Raw genomic sequence first — 19,685 nt, 5'->3', positions numbered from 1 at the left:
TATTCATTGTATATATTGATGTATTTTTATGTTTTGCAGGTTTGTATTCTTGAAAAGAATGCTCATATAGTCTTACTCTCACTGTTGCTCTATGTCTCCAAACATGTACTAGATATAAACATGTTAGATGAAGAGCATGATAGGCAAAGCTATCCTAACTGTTCAGCCAGCACCTGGTAGACAAACCTAACAGCCTGAATAGCACACCACACAAAATGACTCAGAAGTTCATGTCCTAGAGCTGTGGCTTTAAACCACTTCATAAAGAAAAAGCTCCTCTTCTAGGCTCTGAGCAGCTCACAGGATTAGATGTGCTTTATGTTTTTAACAACTTGCTATCCAGATGTTAAATGGCTCTAAGGATTAGATGCATTTTATTAAAACCAGCATGTCCCAGCTTTGAGCTGGAGTTATCCACAACACAAAACACTGTTTATTCCACAGATCACCAGAGAACAGAAGGACACCGCTGAAATCACCGGATTAAGGCAAGTGTGAGCACAGATTTATCCTAGCATTTCTTTTGCTTTCTCCAAATTCCATGGGAATATCTGCCTTAGAGAGACACCTGTTTTCATATCTCCCATTCAGTTTTGAAGTAGAGGGCAAAAAATCATAAAAATTCAACAATTCATTTTAAAACAAGGAAGAAAAATGTATAGATTAAAACCACCCCAAAACTCCATACACACTGCTGTTAGATGTGTTCTACATCAAGCCAATAGCTTAGTACTTTTGATCATGTAACAGAGCAGCTTTACCACTAACTGGCCTCCAATTGCTTCCTGTTGCAATTCCCTTGGCTTGATGAATGAATCCTTCCACCTCCCAAGATTGTTTGGTCCCTGCTCACCCAAATCTAGAAGAGTGCATCAGCATGGAAACATGAGGCAGCCACTCACCTCAATGAGACAGTGCTTCCACTGAGCAAGTCAGTCCCAATTCAAGGAACAGGTCTCATGTTTAAAAATAAACCCCCAAATAAATATTTTCACCTCTTGGAGAGGCATTTTAGGGAAAAAAAAATAATTAGAAGATACCTTCATTAAAACCAAGCAGAAAGCTACTAAATTCTTGTGCTTTAAATCTCTGACCCTCCCTAAGCAAGGAACATGACAGAATGATGCATTACAAAGGTGATTTTTTCATCTTAGAGATACAGAATGGAGATCCAGGTTCTCATCTCCTCAGCTGCAGAGAGACTCACTAAGGAACTAGCTGTCTCTGAGTGATGTCATTACCTCCTTGCTGTGTTTGAGCTCTGTGTGGCTTTGTCTAGTTGGACTTCCTTTAATTACAAGAGTGCTTGAGAAGCAGTTGGGTGGTAATCTAGCCTGTGACAGCACCAGCAATGATTAAACGTAAGCCCTTACTTATGCAACTTGTAAAAACTAACTCTTACTATGCACCTCAGTAACCTGTGCTTCCTCACAAATTGCTGGACATAAATTCTATGTCAAGTGAACAGCAGGATACATGTGGCTCACGCTGTAATCCTCAGTGACAAGGCAGTTGTAACACAGAAGCCATCATCACTGATGCCAAACTCATTAGCTCTCCAGAGAACAAATTCCCTCCACTGTGCTGTTGAACACTGACTCAGTTTGACACCACGGCTCTATCTTTTAAAGAGATTTATTACACTGAGACAACTGCAGCCAGATATGAAACACTGGTATTAGCAACACAAGGAGTTCCTTACTTTGAGCTGTATGAGCTGTAGAGAATAAAGCCAGCCAGTTACTGAGAGATGAAACCCCTCAAATACCTGTTGGTGCTCCAGTTCGTGGACCTGTCCAAATATGTTCTGCAGACTCACAACTTAGAGGGTGATACCTGATGGACCAACCTGAGAGTGCAGAGGGAACAATAGGTCTATCTAAAAATCTTCCAAAAAGCAGCCAGAGAGAAAGAGCAGGCTCTGAGCTTTGAACAGTTGGAGATATCTTCATGCTCCTTCTATTTTCAGATTTGCAACACATTGCATGACTTTTTCTCCTGCACTAAATTATGGTCCTGCTCTGGCAGCGAGGTTGGACTCAATGATTTTTGGAGGTCCCTTACAAGCCCTTAACATCCTGTGATCATTCTTGAAGGAAAACAAGAACCAACCAAGCCAACAAGAATTCATTAAAATACACAGGCACTGATTACAAAAGGTGTAGCTAATGTGTTTGATAAGCAACTGACTGCAAGTCAAAAATCTCTCCCTTTATATAATTAGGTGTAGAGACAGTGCAGTTTTCCCACTGGGATCTACACTGCTCACTGTTTCCACAGAGCTGGCTACATAATCACAAAACCATAGAATTGTTTCAGCTGCAAAAGACTTCTAAGTCCAACCATTGATCTGATACCACCACAGACACTAAGCCATGTCCCAAAGTGTCACATCTACATGTTTTCTGCACACCTCCCTGGGCAGCCAATTCCAAAGCCTGACCACCCTTTCAGTAAAGAAATTCTCCCTAATGCTCAATCTAAACCTCCCCTGCCTCAACTTCAAGCCATTTCTTGAAGCCCTTTGATTTTGTGAATGTGTATCTGAATAAATCATAGCAACACACTTTCTGGGACCAGCAAGACTTAAAATCAGAAGTCACTGTACTGCTGGTTAAATCAGAACACTTCAGTGCACAAACAGTCCTTGAATTCTGGACTACAAAATGAACAGAAGTCTTTTGACAACATTCACTTCTTGGTTTGTGACAGTTTGGGGGGAGGGTGTGTGTTTATTTGTTTGTTTTCACATTTGCTATGACTATGAGCAATCTGAAACTGCAGCAGCTGTTAGGAGCATCCATGCACCACTGCTTGGGTGACCATGGATTTGCTGTTTGCAGTGTGCTGAGCTGGCTCTCTTCATTTCTGCGACAGCCTTGAGAAATATTACTCAAGGAGAGATTTTGAAATACATTTCCTTTCCTTCAGAAACACAAAACCATGGAAACAGTTCACATTTTTTGTTCCTCCCTCCCTCCCAAAGTCAATAAAACCTCCCTTTCCCAAGTTAAACTAGACCACTCCTCACAGTTACTTCTTATCTCTGTACAAAAAATTGCCTGTTTTATCTTATAACCCAAAAAGATTATATTTATCCATGCCATAACATATCTCCTAAACAGGGTACTGTATTAATTATCCACTCTTTCTTGTGATCTTTGCTTCTTCTTGCCTTGCCTAGTGGAAGATGTTCCTGCTGACTGCAAGGGGGTTGGACTAGATGACCTTTGGAGGTCCCTTCCAACCCAAACCATTCTATGATTCTGTCATTTCCTCTTGTCCTATTACTTGATACTAGGGAGGAGAGACCAACTTCTCTGTCACTACTTTCAGGTAGTTGTAGAGAGCAATAAGATGCCCCCTCAGCCTCCTCTTCTCAACAGTCTCAGTTCCCTCAGTTGTTTCTCATTAGGCTTGTTCTCTAGGCCCTTCATCAACTTCATTCTCCTTTTCCAGGAACTCAGTGTCCTTCTTGCAGCGAGTGGCCCAAAACCGAGCACAGTATTTGAGGTGCAGTCCCTCTGATGCCAAGTAGAGGGGCATGACCAGTTCCCTAGTCCTGCTGGCCTCACTATTCCTGATACAGACCAGGATGCTGTTGGCTGCCTTAGCCTCCTGAGTACATTGCTGGCTCACGTTCAGTTGACTGTCAACCAACACCCTTAGGTACTTTTCTGCCAGGCAGCTTTCCAGCCATTCTACCTCAAGCTTGTAGTGTTGCATGAGGTTGTTGTGATCCAAGTACTTGGATTTGTTAATCCTTTTACAAGTGACCTCAGCCCATTCATCCAGCCTGTCCAGATCCCTTCTTACCTTCAAGCAAATCAATGTATCCACACAATTTGGTGTCATCTATAACCTTATTAAGGCAGTATCCAATCCCTTCCTCCAGATAACCAATAAATATATTGAACAAGACTAGCCACAATACTCAGACTCCAGGAACACCACTTGTAACCATGTACCAACTGGATCCAAGTCTGTTCACCACCACTCTTTGGGTCCAGCTATGCATTCAGGTTTTTACCCAGCCAAGCAAGATATGCCTCTTCTCTGAGCACCACTTTTAGTAAAACACCTGGATCATTGATCACATCAATAAAAAGATGACAGGTTCAGTACTGTGCTTGAAACTTCAAGATTCCCTTCTTGAACTCCTTGTCTCGCTTCAATCCCCAGGTGATGACAACAGAGGAGAGGCATGGCTACTGCCTAACACCATGCAAATGCCAGATAGCAGAAAGAAATCTACTGCTGAAAGTATCTCTGTCAGTCATCATATCAAAAGCCCACACTTTTCAACCAGGTCTCCTCTAGCTCATACCACTGCAGCTCCCTGGCTGCTGCTGTATATAATACCACCCTGTCCAAATCCCTTTTCCTCACAGTCAACTGACTCCTTGCTCTCATGAATTCAAGGCAGCCACACAACACTAAAGAGTGAAAAAGAGCTAAAAAGGGTTTTATGGGGTTTATGCCAGTTTTAGTCTCTGCCTAGATTTATCTTCTTCCTGGAAAGTATCAGGAGCTGAAACCTCTTGGACTGTGGTCCCGAAGACACAAGACTATCAGTCCCATCAACCATGGGCAGGAAGGGTGAGAGACCAACAGCTGTTTAGGTTTGTGTTACTTCCCTTGGCTACTCCTTGTCTTGATCTCCTGGCTAGATGGGTCCCGAGACTGAGACTCTGGTGGCATGAAAGTTGTCATGAAAAAAAGTCAGTTCTTTTTCACCTGAGCCTCCCCCTCACGCAAAATAGGGAATGCTGCTTTGAGTGACATTTACCAGATTCAGGCTGCAGCCAAAGGCAGGTTTGGAATTTACATTTTACCCTGCTTGTGAAAAAAAAAAAAAAAGGTAATTTTATCACTTCAACTTCAGCAGCCTCCTTCCAGATCATTTTTTAAAGTCCTGCCATACTCAAGCTCACTCACACTGTGGTGAGCCCTTATAGATCCCTGCATCAGTTAGAAACCAAAGGCTCTCAAGTTCAGCAGAAGCCTGCTGATACAGAAAATAAATCCTTCAACAGAAGACTAGTAGAAATGGGAGGCATATCTCACTTGCTGAGAGAAATGACTCACTTCTGCTTCTCAGCAGACCTCATTCCCTATGGAGCTGCTGGGAGCCAGGGAAGGAGGGAGAAGTGGGAAGTGCAAAAGTAAAGCTGCAAGAGCAAAGCTTTTAGCATTTTCAGAACAGCTCCTGATTAATTGCAGCTTGCAGAGACTAGTGGAAATAAAAAGGCACTGTCATTTTCAAAGCTCACTTACTAGCATGATGACTGGCACTGCAGGAAGCACACACATCAGCTAATGAGCCGTCAGCTATAGCACTGCATACTGGTCAGTGCCTTTGGCTTTACAGCACAGCACTTCTCGTGCTTCTTTATTTATACAGCCAGTGAAACAATATCACCAAGCAAAATCTAATTCCAATCCCACAGGTCCCTCCTTCAGGATACTGGAGCAACCTCTGTGATTCACAGCAGCAGCTGTGAAGGATAGCCTAAAGAGAAATCCCCAGGAATGCTCTGCAAAGTGGAAATGGCTACGGTACCCTGACTGACGGCACAGTGAGGAGGGATGCGTTGCTAACCTGCGAGTAGCGAGTTAATAGAAATGGAGATGAGGATATTGCTTTGATGAACAAAAAGCAGTCCCTTTTGCTCAACTGGCAATCTCTTTCTGACACTCTACTTTCATTGTTAACCCCTAGGAAAATGAAATAAAGGGAATCAGGCATAGTACCTTTAGGGGGAAAAAACACCTAGAAAAATTCATCTTCACAATGTTTCCATAAGGGAAGTGGATATATTAGGGTCATTCCTACGGCCATAAAAATGGAAGGGAAGGGGAAGCCATGGAAATTAAGTGACTTGTGAAGTAGCCAAGGCAATGAATAATGTGAAAGTCAACATTTTAATTAAAATTTTAAATTACTGAATTCAATTGCTGTGTCACGACTCACTTCAACTTCAAAAACCTATTTCCAAGAAGCTAATTCACATCTCACTCAACTGTGTAAATCAGGAATACTCTTGCAGATGTCAACAAAGGATATAAAAGTCATTTTGGGGAAAGAAACAGATAATTAGTATCTGAGCAATGTGTAAGAAGTGCTGTTTGCTACCGGTTTCAATGACAGAAGGAGTAGAAAAGGAATTTTCTTAGAGAAATCAACACAAGTAGTCCTACAAACATAAGAATAAAAGGAATAGACTTTGACAGATCTTCTCAAACAGCAAAATAATATGTTTAGCCTCAGAATAATTGCTTGCTAAAGGGAAAACAATCCCTGTTAACGAGCAGATGAAAGCATCAAGCCTGTAGAAATGCAGGGGGGGTTCCATGTTTATTTGCTAAATAGATCTCTAGGTGAGAATGTGCTTTCTTTTCTCAGTAATCTGTCTTTGCCTTGAAATGAAAGCTACAAGCCATTTAATAAATGGATTGGAATGGCCTCCCACCCACCCCTACCCAGAGAAGCTCTCTGCAAAGTACTGTTTATTCCCTGCATTAAATGCTCTTTGGTAATAACTTAGCACAGGGCAAGCACTGTAAAACCAAAGAGCTTCTTTAAAAACATACCCTGAACTGCTGTTAAACCAGGCAACATTTCTGAACTCCAGTTCTGATGCATGGCTGTGGGAGGGAAAATTTGCTTGTTCACCAGGATATTAGGTAGGGAGAAAAAAAGAGGGGGGGAGAGAAGTACTGACGTAATGGTATGTGTATATGAGTTCTCGAACATGAGGTGGTGAGAAGAGAAGAGCATCATCTGGAAAGATGTGGAAGTCTTCCAGTCCAGGAATAAAAGCCAAAACCACACCCTTGGCAAGGCAGAAGAAACAGCACATTAGCAGCAGTGAACACTTCTCCAAGCAGTAATTCTGGTGAGTCATTCGGAAGCAAATCCACAGACTGGTATCCTCGTATAAACCATTATGGCCTCAAATTGCACTGGGGAGGTTTAGATTGGATACCGAGGGAACTTTCTTGACTGCAAAGGTGGTGAGGTATTTGAACAGGCTGCCTACAGAGATGACAGAGTTACCATCCCTGGAGGTTTTCAGGAAAACATGTAGACTTGGCATTTTGGATCAGGGTTTCGTGGCCATGGTGGTGTTAGGTTGGCAGCTGGCCTTTAAGACCTCAGAGGTCTTTTCCAACTGAAACGACTTTAGAATTCAACTAATAATTATAAATAGCGAGCAAAGGGGCACCAATTACACTCCGTTCACTAGCCATTCAAGAATCAGGAGAAAAAGAGCCAAGGCCACCAAACAAATTATCTTCTAAGAACTCTTGTCTCTGTATCGTTTCCACCTTCTCACCAGCAGATGCCATTTGCTTTTCTCTGGTCTTATTACCGCAGCAACATGGGGCTAGAAACACACAGGAGCCTCAGAGCTACGGTTTTGGCTGTGCTGTGTCCTCCTCTCTCCTCTCTGCCTACACCAAGGTCTGCTCTGGAGCAACCCAGGTAGAAAACAGGCAGCACAGCTCCACACAGAGTGCAGTTCACCTCAACCCCATGTCTAGGTTCCACCCTAGGTCCAACGACAGGTGCTGGAGACCAGCAAGGTGACACCTTCAGTAGTAGTGTGGTCCCTCCTTGTGGTCCATCATTCGAGTGGCATTTTAAGGCCTCTAACTGACATGAATAAGAGCTCTGAAAAGCAAAGGGAGGTGATTCCTGCAGGTCTTTATGTCTAAATCCACTTTTTCCACAGGAATGCAAGTCAAGTCAGCACATTTTATCCCAGAAAGTATTTGCCCCACCAAATCTAATCACTAGAACCATCAGCCTCTGAAAATTGAGTGGAGAGAATGTCTGTATTCAGCTGACTAAGCTGCATTTTACTCCCAAACCATCCACCAACACAGATGTTCATCACGTCAGAAGCCAGATGTGTAGGTGAACACAATATAAACCAGTAGTTTTTAATCACTCTTCACAGAATCTTTGCTAAGACCATTCTGATCCCAAAAGTATTATCTTCTCACTTTTTTACTAAGCATGTTAACATCTCAAATTGCACAACCTGGGCTTTGCCAAATTTCCTATGCTACCCTCAGTCATTGCCTCTAGACAAGCTTTCTGTTTGCATCCTTCCAACTTGCCTGCCCTTTTAACTGTTGTAGGCAATAATCTCAATTTAGCCCCTAACCCCACTCACATACAATGCTCAGTAATTTGAAAGATAGTGCACATACATTTCCTTTCATATTTTATGTAGGTATCAGGCTTTCACTTCACAAGCTGGAGATTGGATGCATATCCAACCCTGCCTTTACACTCAATTCATTAACACACCTCTTCATCTTGACATAGCCTTGTGATGCTAAGCAAGAGGCAGCATAAACTCATCTGTAACATTTATTTTAGCAAAGAAAAACTCTCTTGCTGTGTGTTGGGTTGGGGTTTTTTTTAAAGTGTTGAAATAATTTCCTTTCTCTTTATTTTTCACTGCAAACTGTTCCATCTCATGGAAAAAGCTATCTCAATAGCTGTGCTGTGCTCGACAGTAGCCATGCTGGTTCTGGTGTTTACCGTTGCTAAGACTTCTATGGTGAGGTCAACCTTGAACTGCAAGGTACAGCAGAGTCACTCAAAATAAAACCCCTAAGTCTGATTCTGGAATCTTTCCTTGTTTTGAATAGCGGAAATTTATTTCTAATTCCTCTGAATCTAGAGCCTCTCCAAAGACATAATAAATGCAACTGTATCCATAGAATCCCAGAATCAACCAGGTTGGAAGAGACCTCCAAGATCATCCTGTCCAACCTAGCACCCAGCCCTATCCAGTCAACTAGATCATGGCACTAAGTGCCTCAGGCAGGCTTTTCTTGAAGACCTCCAGGGATGGTATTGACTATAAAGGAAACTGTATAACATGATAAATAGGATGAAAAACAACCCAAAATACAACGGAGGCACAACAGACTTCTACAGTCAGATCCTTTCACGTATTATCCCAGACATACTTTCCAGTACAACTGACCAAGATGGCTTGAGCCAAGAGCACAAGGAGGAAGCAAACAGATTCATCTATGAGAATAAGATCAGGATCAGCTGAATTATCACTGACACAAAGCAGACAACAGGTAAGTACAACCTGAACAACTGCACAAAGCCCAACTGAGTTGAAAAAAAAGGCAACCCAAAAAAACCCCAACAAACAAACACACACCAAAAAAAACCCTAACCACAAACAAGCAATAAGCAAAACAAAACCACCACACAAAACCCAAATGCTAACTTCCTACACCTTTTTCCCCCCTTTACTTCTGCACTTGAACCAAATGGACAGAGGGTTCTGAAGAGAGCTTTGCAAGTGGTGACACAGTTCTCAGGTCCAGGCTTCTATGTGCTTCCCAGCACAGTGTTCAACCAAACTGACTCAGATCAAACTGGTGTAACCTCAAGATCAATTTTTTGTGAGTAAAAAGAGATTTCATATTGGATTAACTACCCAGCACATAGAAACATTTTTATCAAATTCCAATGCTGATGCTTTCTCCTGAGTGACATGCAGAAGAAATCTCCACAGAGACAGAAGTTAAAGTGGGAGATAGAGGTTTCCATTTAACATTTCATTGATAAAAAGAAATAAGCATAGCAATGCAGATGAATGACAAATAAAATGGTTTAGTTAATTAGAAAGGTTAGGTAATAGGTTGGACTAGATGATCCCAGAGGTCTTTTCCAACATGGTTAATTCTACGCTTCTGTGAAAATACTTTGACACATGTGCAGACATCAAAGACCCCAGGACTAGGCTCACAACGCCACTAACATCAGAGTAAGCAGCTAATATTTCATCAGCATGATGTGAGTTGGTTCATTTTCAGCAGATACACCACTCCCCTTTATTGTCACAAGCCTTCAGTCAGCAGCATCACATTTTTCCATGAAAACTGCTTTCCAGACTGGCTACCAATAAACAACTATGGAGCAGAAAAAGTATGGAGTACAAAGTTGAGAGCAGCTTTCCAGTACCTGAAGGTGGCCTACAAGAAGGATGGAGAGAGACTGCTTGTAAAGGCCTGAAGTGATCAGACAAGAGGCGATGGCTTCAAACTAGAGAAGAACAGATTTGGATTGGATGCTAGGAACAAAATCTTAACCATGAGGGTAGTGGAAGACATTGCCCAGGGAGGTGGTTGGGTCTCCATCCCTGGAGATTTTCAAGGTGGGGCTCAACAGGGCTCTAGGCAACCTAATCTAGTTGAGGATGTCCCTGAGGCTGTTTAGTGTGGAGAAGAGAAGACTGAGAGATCTCATCAATGCCTATAAATATCTGAGGATGTCAAGGAGATGAGGCCAATATCTTCTCAGTGGTCTGCAGTAATAAGACAAGAAGCAACAACTACAAACTGGAACAGAGAAGGTTTCACCTCAACATGAGGAGAAACTTCTTTACAGTGAGGGTGACAGAGCCCTGGAACAGGCTGCCCAGAGAGGTTGTGGAGTCATCTTCTGCCGAGACTTTCAAAACCCACCTGGATGCATTCTTGTGCAGACTACCCTAGGGGGTCCTGCTTTGGCAGAGGGGCAAACCCTTCTGACCTCTAATTCTGCTTACTGCAGAGGGGGTTGGACTAGATGACCTTTGGAGGTCACTTCCAACCCAGAGCATTTTATGATTCTATGACAGGAGGAAATGGTCCAAATAGGGATAGTTGGCAACCAGGAATGCTGCAGCTCTGGACTTGGTTGTTTTGTTTTTTTCAGAGTTTCTGGGTTTAACTGAGCCAAGACAGAACTGTCTGTCTCAGGGCCTTTTGATACTCTGCTTCTGCTAGAGCAGACGTTTGAAGAACACACAAACAAAATAAAATACAAAAATCCCCACCATTGAAGAAAATCCATCACTCCATTTCATGGAAAGCAAATTCTGCTTCTGGGCGGGTCTTTAATCCCATTTTCTTCCCCCTTCCTCCAATGAAGTGGATTCCCTTTGTCTATACCCACATCTGAAGCTAGGTACACCATCTGTCAACTCTGACTCTTTTCCAAAACCCTGACAAGAATTTTTTGGAGTTTTTTCTCAGGACAAATCTCCTCAGTCTGTATAGATGTCCTGAAGAATGGAATTTAGAGATTTCTTTTCCTTAGTGTTTTACTTCTGGTCTCACAACATATGAAGATAACATTTACTTGCACAGTTGCTCTACTTGCACAGATGGTGCTTTGTGAATTGATTCAAGTATTGATTACCCAAAGTGTTTGAAAATAAGGACCACTCAGCTCCCTCCCAGCCAGAAAACAGTCATACAATCATAGAATCAACCAGATCCGAAGAGATCTCCAAGATCATCCAGTCCAACCTAGCACCCAGCCCTGTCCAACCAACCAGACCATAGCACTAAGTGCCTCAGCCAGGATTTTCTTGAACAGTTCCAGGGATGGTGACTCCACCACCTCCCTGGACAGCCCATTCCAATGCCAATCACTCTCTCTGCCAACAACTTCCTCCTAACATCCAGCCCATACCTCCTCTGGCACAACTTGACACTGTGTCCCCTTATTCTGTTGCTGGTTGCCTGGGAGAAGAGACCAACCCCACCTGGCTACAATGTCCCTTCAGGTAGTTGTAGCCAGCAATGAGCTCTGCCCTGAGCCTCCTCTTCTGCAGGCTGCACACCCCCAGCTCCCTCAGCCTCTCCTCACAGAGCTGTGCTCCAGGCCCCTCCCCAGTTTTGTCACCCTCTGGACACATTCCAGTATCTCAACATCTCTCTTGAATTGAGGAGTCCAGAACTGGACACAGCACTCAAGGTGTGGCCTGACCAGCGCTGAATACAGGGGCAGAATAACCTCTCCTGTCCTACTGGCCACATGTGCACGACCAAAAAACATACTGAAAATCAAACAAGATAAAATGTGTAGTTCACTTGAATTGCCTTTTGGCTCCTGACATTCCCAGATAACCAAGTCTCATCTTAATTGCCTTTTGGCCCCTGAGACAATCAAGTCTTCTACAACCACAAGGACTAAACATCTCAACGTTTTGTTTCTTACTTAAAAAAAGAAGAAACTCGTGGAAAGAAAAAAGAACCTGTGAGAGTTGGCAACAGCACATTCCCTTCAGAAAGTAAAAGTCACTTTGCAAAAAGAGTGCATTTAAAAGCAAGAAACGAGGTTGAAAATATTCCTTGGAGAAAGCTAAACAGCAAAGGAATCTCTTTTGGGCAGGTCAGGTGTGAATGGGTCCACAGATGAGATTAAATCAATGCACAAAAGAGAGCACAGGGAGTTCCACTCACGTTTTTTAGTAGCCTTCCAATGTCTGAAGGAAGACTACAGGAGGGCTGGGGAAGGAGTGTTTACAAGGTCTTGTAATGACAGGGTGAGGAGAAACGACTGGCAAAGGGGAGATTTAAACTAGCTGTTAGGAAGAAGGTCTTTGCAGTGAGGGTGGTGAGACACTGGCACAGGTTGCCCAGGGAGGTGTTCAAGGCCAAGTTGGATGAGCCCTTGAGCAACCTGTTCTGGTGGGAGATGTCCCTGCCTATGATGGGGGGTTGGAACTTTGAGGTCCCTTCCAACCTAAAGCATTCTATGATTCTATGTTTTTTATAAGCTGGGAAGTGATCAGAGAGCTCATGAATTGCTGTCACACTACAGAACACAGAAAAGAGAAGTGCTGCTCATGAAATGAAAGGTTTATAGAAGACACCTGAAGGATAATGTTAATCATGACTAAACAACACCCACGGCGAGATGCAGCTATTGTTTCTCATAGTAATTGGCAATAAAAGGAAAAGGCAACTCAGAGAATACTGTTCCTTTACTCATGGGAAACAGAGTGACAGCGTCTGGCACCTGTACTTGCAGCATGTGCAGACACTGTCTGTCACCAAGATACATCCATTTAGAATGTGTCCTGGATAACAAAGCTCTTCAAAGCCTTTTTGCATAAGCCAGGCTACTTTACCCTTTTACAGAGCCTGTCCCACCAGTCACCAGTCCTTACTTATTCCTCCCCAACAACAGTAACCTCCATCTCAGCCCTTGGGAATGGGCTGCCCAGGGAGGTGGGGGAGTACCATCCCTGGAGATGTTCAAGAAAAGATGGGATGAGGCACTTAGTGCCATGGTCTAGTTGACTGGACAGGGCTGGGGGATAGGTTGGACTGGATGATCTTGGAGGTCTCTTCCAATCTGGTTGATTCTATGATCCAGTATCCCTCAGGGAAATCCCAAAACAGAGCAAGTTCTGCCAGTGAACAGTAGTGATTTTCTCCTCCTGGCCTGCCAGTCTCCTAAAGAAAATTAATCCATTTCTCCACTGTAACTGAACTCCAAGGCCGTAATTTCTTCTAACCTTTTCACTATATCTCTGAGTCCTTTTTCTCCTCTTCCTCCATTACACTTGCCACAGATTTCAGTGCTTTTTCCAGAAAGAGCATGTTCAAAATTATCTGTCCCTTCCCTGTCACACAGGTCGCCTCCCTCAACCTTCCCATCTTCTTCCCTGCCACAAAAGTTGATAGTTGACCTCTGCTACCATCCTCTGACTTACCCAGTTCCAGATAATCCTCTTGGTGTTCTGTCCCTCTTTTTTCCTTACTGTTCTATTCTCCCAATATTCCTGAACTTTCTCAATAGAGACTTCAGCCTCTACTGCATTTAAATGCACAACAGAAGAATGCAAAGAAGCTTGGCTTCTCCTCCAGGTTGGCTTTTCGACTACATTGTTTTACCTTGAAGAGTAAATGATTTATCATATTCAGGATGTGCCTAGAACTGTGCTCTAGCTTCACCATAGAGCCTTATCAGCAAATTATTCTCTCTCACAACACAGGCTTATCCTTCCCAACAAATCAATCACCTCCAACCATGGGGACCTCCACTTGTCCCCACTCACCATTCACCTGCTGCTCAGATAATAAGTTATTGTAGCTCGGCTTCTCTTCAGCATCTCATAGCTATGTGTGCCAGGTGCCATCTATCTAGCCTAAAGATTTAAATCTCCCAGATTCCTCACATTACACCACGCAGTTAAGGTTTCCAACCTTTACACTCCCTCTTACCTTCTCATCTACTTCTCTACTCAACACTACTTCACCTGTGACAGTCACCACTAACCAGATAAAATTTTCAGATAGATTCTTTGCTGGGGGGTAGGTTGGACTGGATGATCTTGGAGGTCTCTTCCAACCTGGTTGATTCTGTGATTCTTTTTATCCAAGATGGCCTTTAGATGAAGATGAGCCTAGCCAGGAATGTGCAGTCAGATACCATATTCCTCTGCTACCATAGAATCCTACCTAGAATCACAGAATGTTAGGGGCTGGAAGGGACCTTGAAAGATCATCTAGTCCAACCCCCCCTGCCAGAGTAGGATTACTTAGAGTAGGTCACACAGGAACTCATCCAGGTGGGTTTTGAGTGTCTCCAGAGAAGGGGCAGCCTGTTTCAGTGTTCTGCCATCCTCACATAGAAATGTATCAACCTCACCTAACAATTTATTTTGTATTTTGTCTCCATTGCTCCAATCAGAAAAGCTGCTTCTGACATTCATTCTTCTGAGAGCTACAAACAATTCCCTAAATCCCAGCCTAAATCAGTTCACACTTTCCTTACTCTTATTTGCAACTAGGTCAGATCCCATTTAGCCTAAATGTTTTATTTCCTCTTGATTTTATGTCCCTTGGAGCCTTTGGTTGCATCTTGTCTTAATTCCTCCTTTACATTTAAAAACACCAAAGTCTACTCTTTTCCTCTTACATGACAGATGTTCAATTCTCTGTTGTCCAGTGGCATTTTTCTTTGCCAGTTCAATCTCATTCTTCTTGATCTTCCATGGATTTCTGTCAAATTATACTTGCAGTCCAAAAAAAAATAATGAAGTGGGAATAACGAAGGGAAATTTTCTTTTAAACTTTCTCAAAATGAAATCATTAATTGTAATAAAATAGGATAAAATAGGTTTGGGGTTGATTTGTTTGTTGCTGCTGGGGTTTTTGTTTGGTTGGGTTTTTTTTGTTTGGTTGAGTTTTGCTTGGTTTGGTTTTTTATGGAAACAAAACAAAGAAAACCTTTTCCTTTCAGTCAAACACATTTTACCTTCTGTATTCTTTCCTTCAGTCCATTCATAACAGTGAATGATAAAAGTCCATTTGTCACAGAGCTCTATAGCCACCCAAGAAACTGCAAGGAACTTGGCAGCTCCAACAGAAATTAATATCCAATTAAACAATCTCACCTTATAACAGAAAACTAATGAGAGCACAGAGAAGAATGCTGCACATGCAGCTCCTTTTCAGTAGTACAGGCTTTTGAGAGAACCTACACTCTTCCCACTTCACTTGAAGGGCAAAGCTGCTTGCCCTTACACTCAGAGCAGTCCTGTGGCTTCCAAACAGAGAGATTACACAGGGATTACTGAATTGAGGTATTCTAATGTTGGAAATTTAGGTTTTAATCTTCTATTGAAAGAAGGTAGTGACAGGACTAGGGGGAATGGAGCAAAGCTGGAGGAAGGTAGGTTCAGACTGGATGTGAGGAGGAAGTACTTCACCATGAGATAGGTGAGAGCCTGGAATGGGTTGCCCAGGGAGGTGGTTGAGGTCCAATCCCTGAGATGTTTAAGGCCAGGCAGGATGAGGCTGTGGCCAGCCTGATCTAGGGCAGGGTGTCCCTTCCCATGGCAGGGGGGTTGGAACTAGATGATCCTTGTGGTCCCTTCCAACCCTGATTCTATGAAATGCAACTCCTCAAGTGACTGCTATTTATTTCATCAGCCAGCATCAAGCAGCAATGTGTAACCACAGAGAGATGATAACATTCATGGAAGAACACCCCTAGTTCCACACTCCCATCTTTAAACATCACCAAAATGTGAAACACAAAGGGAGCACATAACCAAGAGAGGCCAGTTTCAAACTAAGAAGGCACATTCAGAAATGACCTGTAGAGAGCAGAGCTTGCTCTCATGATTAATGTGACGCAGTAAGGGACACATTGTCTTCCTGCTATATAGACTTCACTCCACTGTACTCACAACAGCATTATTCAAACACAGCTGTGGTCAGAGAACAAACAGGTATCTCTTAAGCACAGAAAAGGGGAGACTTAAATAAGACATTAGGAAGAAGTTCTTTACAGCGAGGATGGTGAAACATTGGAACAGGTTGCCCAGGGAGGCTGTGGATGCTCTCTCCCTGGAGGTGTTCAAGGCCAGTTTGGATAAGGCTTTGAGCAACCTGTTCTAGTGGCAAGTGTCCTTGCCTATGGGGAGGGGTCTTTAAGGTCCCTTCCAACCTAAACCGTTCTATGATTATAAAAGTCAGGGAACTCATAATCTGGCTGTATATAGGCTCACAGGCTGTTAGGGGTTGGAAGGGACCCAAAGAGATCATCCAGTCCAACACCCCTGCCAGAGCAGGACCATACAATCTAGCTCAGGCCACAGAGGAATGCATCCAGACAGGCCCTGAAAGTCTCCAGAGAAGAAGACTCCACAACCTCTCTGGGCAGCCTGTTCCAGCGTTCTGTGATCCTTACAATAAAGAAGTTACCTGCTGTGTAGAGGTGGAACCTCCTGTGCCACAGCTTACATTCATTGCTCCTTGTCCTATCCCAGGGAGCAGTGAGCAGAGCCTGTCCCGTTCCTCCTGACCCCCAGCTCTCAGATATTTACAAATATTGATTAAACCCCCTCTCAGTCTTGTCTTCTCCAGACTAAGCATCCACAGGTCCCTCAGGCTTTCCTCATCATGCAGTGCTCCAGTCCAGCAGATGCCTGTCCCTCTTAAACTGGGGAGCCCAACACTGAATGCAGTACTCAATGTTTAAACACAGAACTCAGTAAAAACCATTAATTTTCTCATAGGAACAGAAATTTTGTCCACCTGAAACTGCACCACCAATGTAAACAGTGTTTAAGTGGAAAAGGGCCAATGATTATGTGTCCCCTCAAATGAATCACTGATTTCTGACTGTGCCACCCTGGGGTTATGAAATTTATTAAAATAGCCCTATTTCATTGTCTCCTGAAGTTTAAATCACAAGATGATAGGCACTGTAGCACAGAATTAGGATTTAATAGCATGATAGTCTTGTACAGAACCATCACAATTAAATGGAGAATGGCACTTCCCCCTAGCAGTTGGAAAGCATGCTGGAAGCAAGAGCATCCACTACAGAGGGCAAAAGCCCAAGGGTGCAGACACATAAATGAGTGAGACAGACACAGTTTCAAAACAATCCCTGCCCACACGGATTCCAGCAGGTGCAATCACTCATTTATGTCCCATCCCTGAAAATGTTGGGGCCATAATGAAGAATGTCAAACACAGTAGTTATTACTATTCCCCATATGAGGAGATGGCAGTACACAAAACCACTGTCTCCACTTCATCCCTCCATCAGGGAATTATAAAACCATCACTAGGCTGTGAAAATGTTGGGTTTTTTTACAGCAGTAAAGTAGCATCAGACTATGTGAGAATGCTCTCCCACTTCTAACCACTTTCTAAATCAGCTACATCTGTGTAGAGAGAGACCAGAAAGGAATCTGTAAGCTGAAAACACCCAGCCACTGGCAAAAGCAATGTGTCATTTCTCAAATACCAAATCAGATACCAGATCAGCTCTCCCAAATATGCAAGTCCATCTGACAACTTAGTAGTGTGTTTGGTGCTCCATTACCTTCTAAGAGATCATTTCCTAAACTTCCTTGCTGGGATGGTTAATGCCATCCCTTCTCCAGTCAAAACTCATTCCTGGCCAGGTAAAGCTCTGTTTCACAGACATTGTTCAGCATCTGAAATTGCTACTCTCCTTCTCTTGCATTTTCTTCTCTGATGTATTTACTGGCAGCAACCACACTCACTCTAAGCTTTGATTTTGGAATAATCACAGAATTCTACCACAGCACAACAGCCTGATCATCACAGAGATGGAAAAGGAGAAACTGAGCCAGACAGCAAAGAAATCTCCTCTAGGTGTGCTACTTTCAGGCTTCTCAAGTGGTGAGGGAAAAGGAACATTTACTGTGCATGGGCTCCATCAGTGAATCTTGCTGGCCCCAGCCACTGCCATTTATGTGCACACTGAAGCAAGCAGTGTGCCCCATGCACGCACAATTGTTTGCTCTACCAGAGCAGAAGCTTGATGCAGTGCAAAAGAAAGTATATTGTTCACCTACACCTACCCTTAAATGGAAACTCTCAACACTACCCGGCAGTCAGACCCAGACTTTCTGTTATGTCCCCTTCACTGTACAGCTGCCCCGCTCCTCTTCCACTTATATAGATACAGGATGGTTGATCTCATTGCTGCCTCTGACTATCTGAAGGGAGGCTGTAGCCAGGTGGGGGTTGGTCTCTTCTCCCAGGCAAGCAGCAACAGAACAAGGAGACACAGTCTCAAGTTGTGCCAGAGAAGGTCTAGGCTGGATGTCAGGAGGAAGTTGTTGGCAAAGAGAGTGATTGGCATTGGAATGGGCTGCCCAGGGAGGTGGTGGAGTCACCATTCCTGGAGATGTTCAAGAGAAGACTGGCTGAGGCACTTAGTGCCATGGTCTAGTTGACTGGCTAGGGCTGGGTGCTAGGTTGGACTGGATGATCTTGGAGGTCTCTTCCAACCTGGCTGATTCTATGATTATTTGTTTTAAATTCCTTAGCAAAGCCTGACTCTGCTTGACCTTAGGGCATGTTGCTATGTAGGTGAAAGCACTCACACCTTGTCCTTCCCCTACAACATTGGCACTGTGTGTTCTCCAGCTAAATCAAGGGGGTTATTTGGATGATGCAGAGGGTTTGGGAGCAGAAGGCAAGAGCAAAGGTACCATTATTTTCATCTTTGAGTTTGGGATGCAGGCTATCACCACAGCCTGTAAAATGGGATAATATTATCTAAATATCCTTGTCCTGATAAAACTACCAGTTTGCGTTGGGTGTCAAGGGAGGTCATACTGCTCTGAATTCACAAAACCAGGCTAAATCTTTGGAGTCAAACTTAAGACAAGCCAGACCAGGAGCAGCAAACATAACCAAAACCCTATGTTCTCTGCCTCTAACATTTGCCAGAAGTAGCAAAAGTTTAGAAGAATGGTTTGAAACTAAAGAGGTGGTTGAGGCTCCATCTCTGGCAATATTCCAGGTGAGGCTCAATAGAGTTCTGGGCAGTCTCATCTAGTTGAAAATGTTTCTACTCACTGCAGGGAGGTTGGACTAGATGATCTTTAGAGGTCCCTTCCAGCCCAGGAGATTCTATGAAGAAAGAGGGCACAAATGCTAGAGCTGGTAGGTGAGAGCACAGTGCCAGCACCAGACAGATCAGAGGGAAGAGCAATGCTCTTCTTCCAGCGTTCAGACCTGCACTTGGGGTTCCCTACAAAGAAACACTAGATCTTGAAGGCGAGTTAAAGTATGGACACATTTGTGTGTTTACAGCACCAGAGCTCATCTCTGATGATGCCAACAATAAAACAATAGGAAAAGCAAGGCCTAAGCACTGGAATACAGTTACAGACCTATAAAGGCATTCTTAAGTGTTTGGGTTCAGACTTCAGTAAAAGGTTTCTACATCTTGTATTTCACTCATTTGCTTTTCTTTGAGCATTCCTGGGACTGAGGTACAAATACTGTCATTCAAAAATCCTTTGAACACTTGGAGCCTCTCCCAGTCCAGGCTTTCTTTAGATGCAGCACAAACAATG

The 19,685-nt window shown here is 43.4% G+C and overlaps 1 protein-coding gene across 10 annotated transcripts in view; it reads right to left on the bottom strand.

Moving 5' to 3' along the window:
- Nucleotides 1-19,685, bottom strand: part of PDE1C (phosphodiesterase 1C) — a 347,029-nt gene that overhangs the window by 128,404 nt on the left and 198,940 nt on the right. The window lies entirely within an intron of this gene.

The sequence above is a fragment of the Pogoniulus pusillus genome, chromosome 32 (assembly GCF_015220805.1).
Source record: "Pogoniulus pusillus isolate bPogPus1 chromosome 32, bPogPus1.pri, whole genome shotgun sequence".
Taxonomy (NCBI): domain Eukaryota; kingdom Metazoa; phylum Chordata; class Aves; order Piciformes; family Lybiidae; genus Pogoniulus; species Pogoniulus pusillus.
Note: the sequence above shows the minus strand (reverse complement) of the source record. Positions and strands in the feature narration are given on the sequence as shown.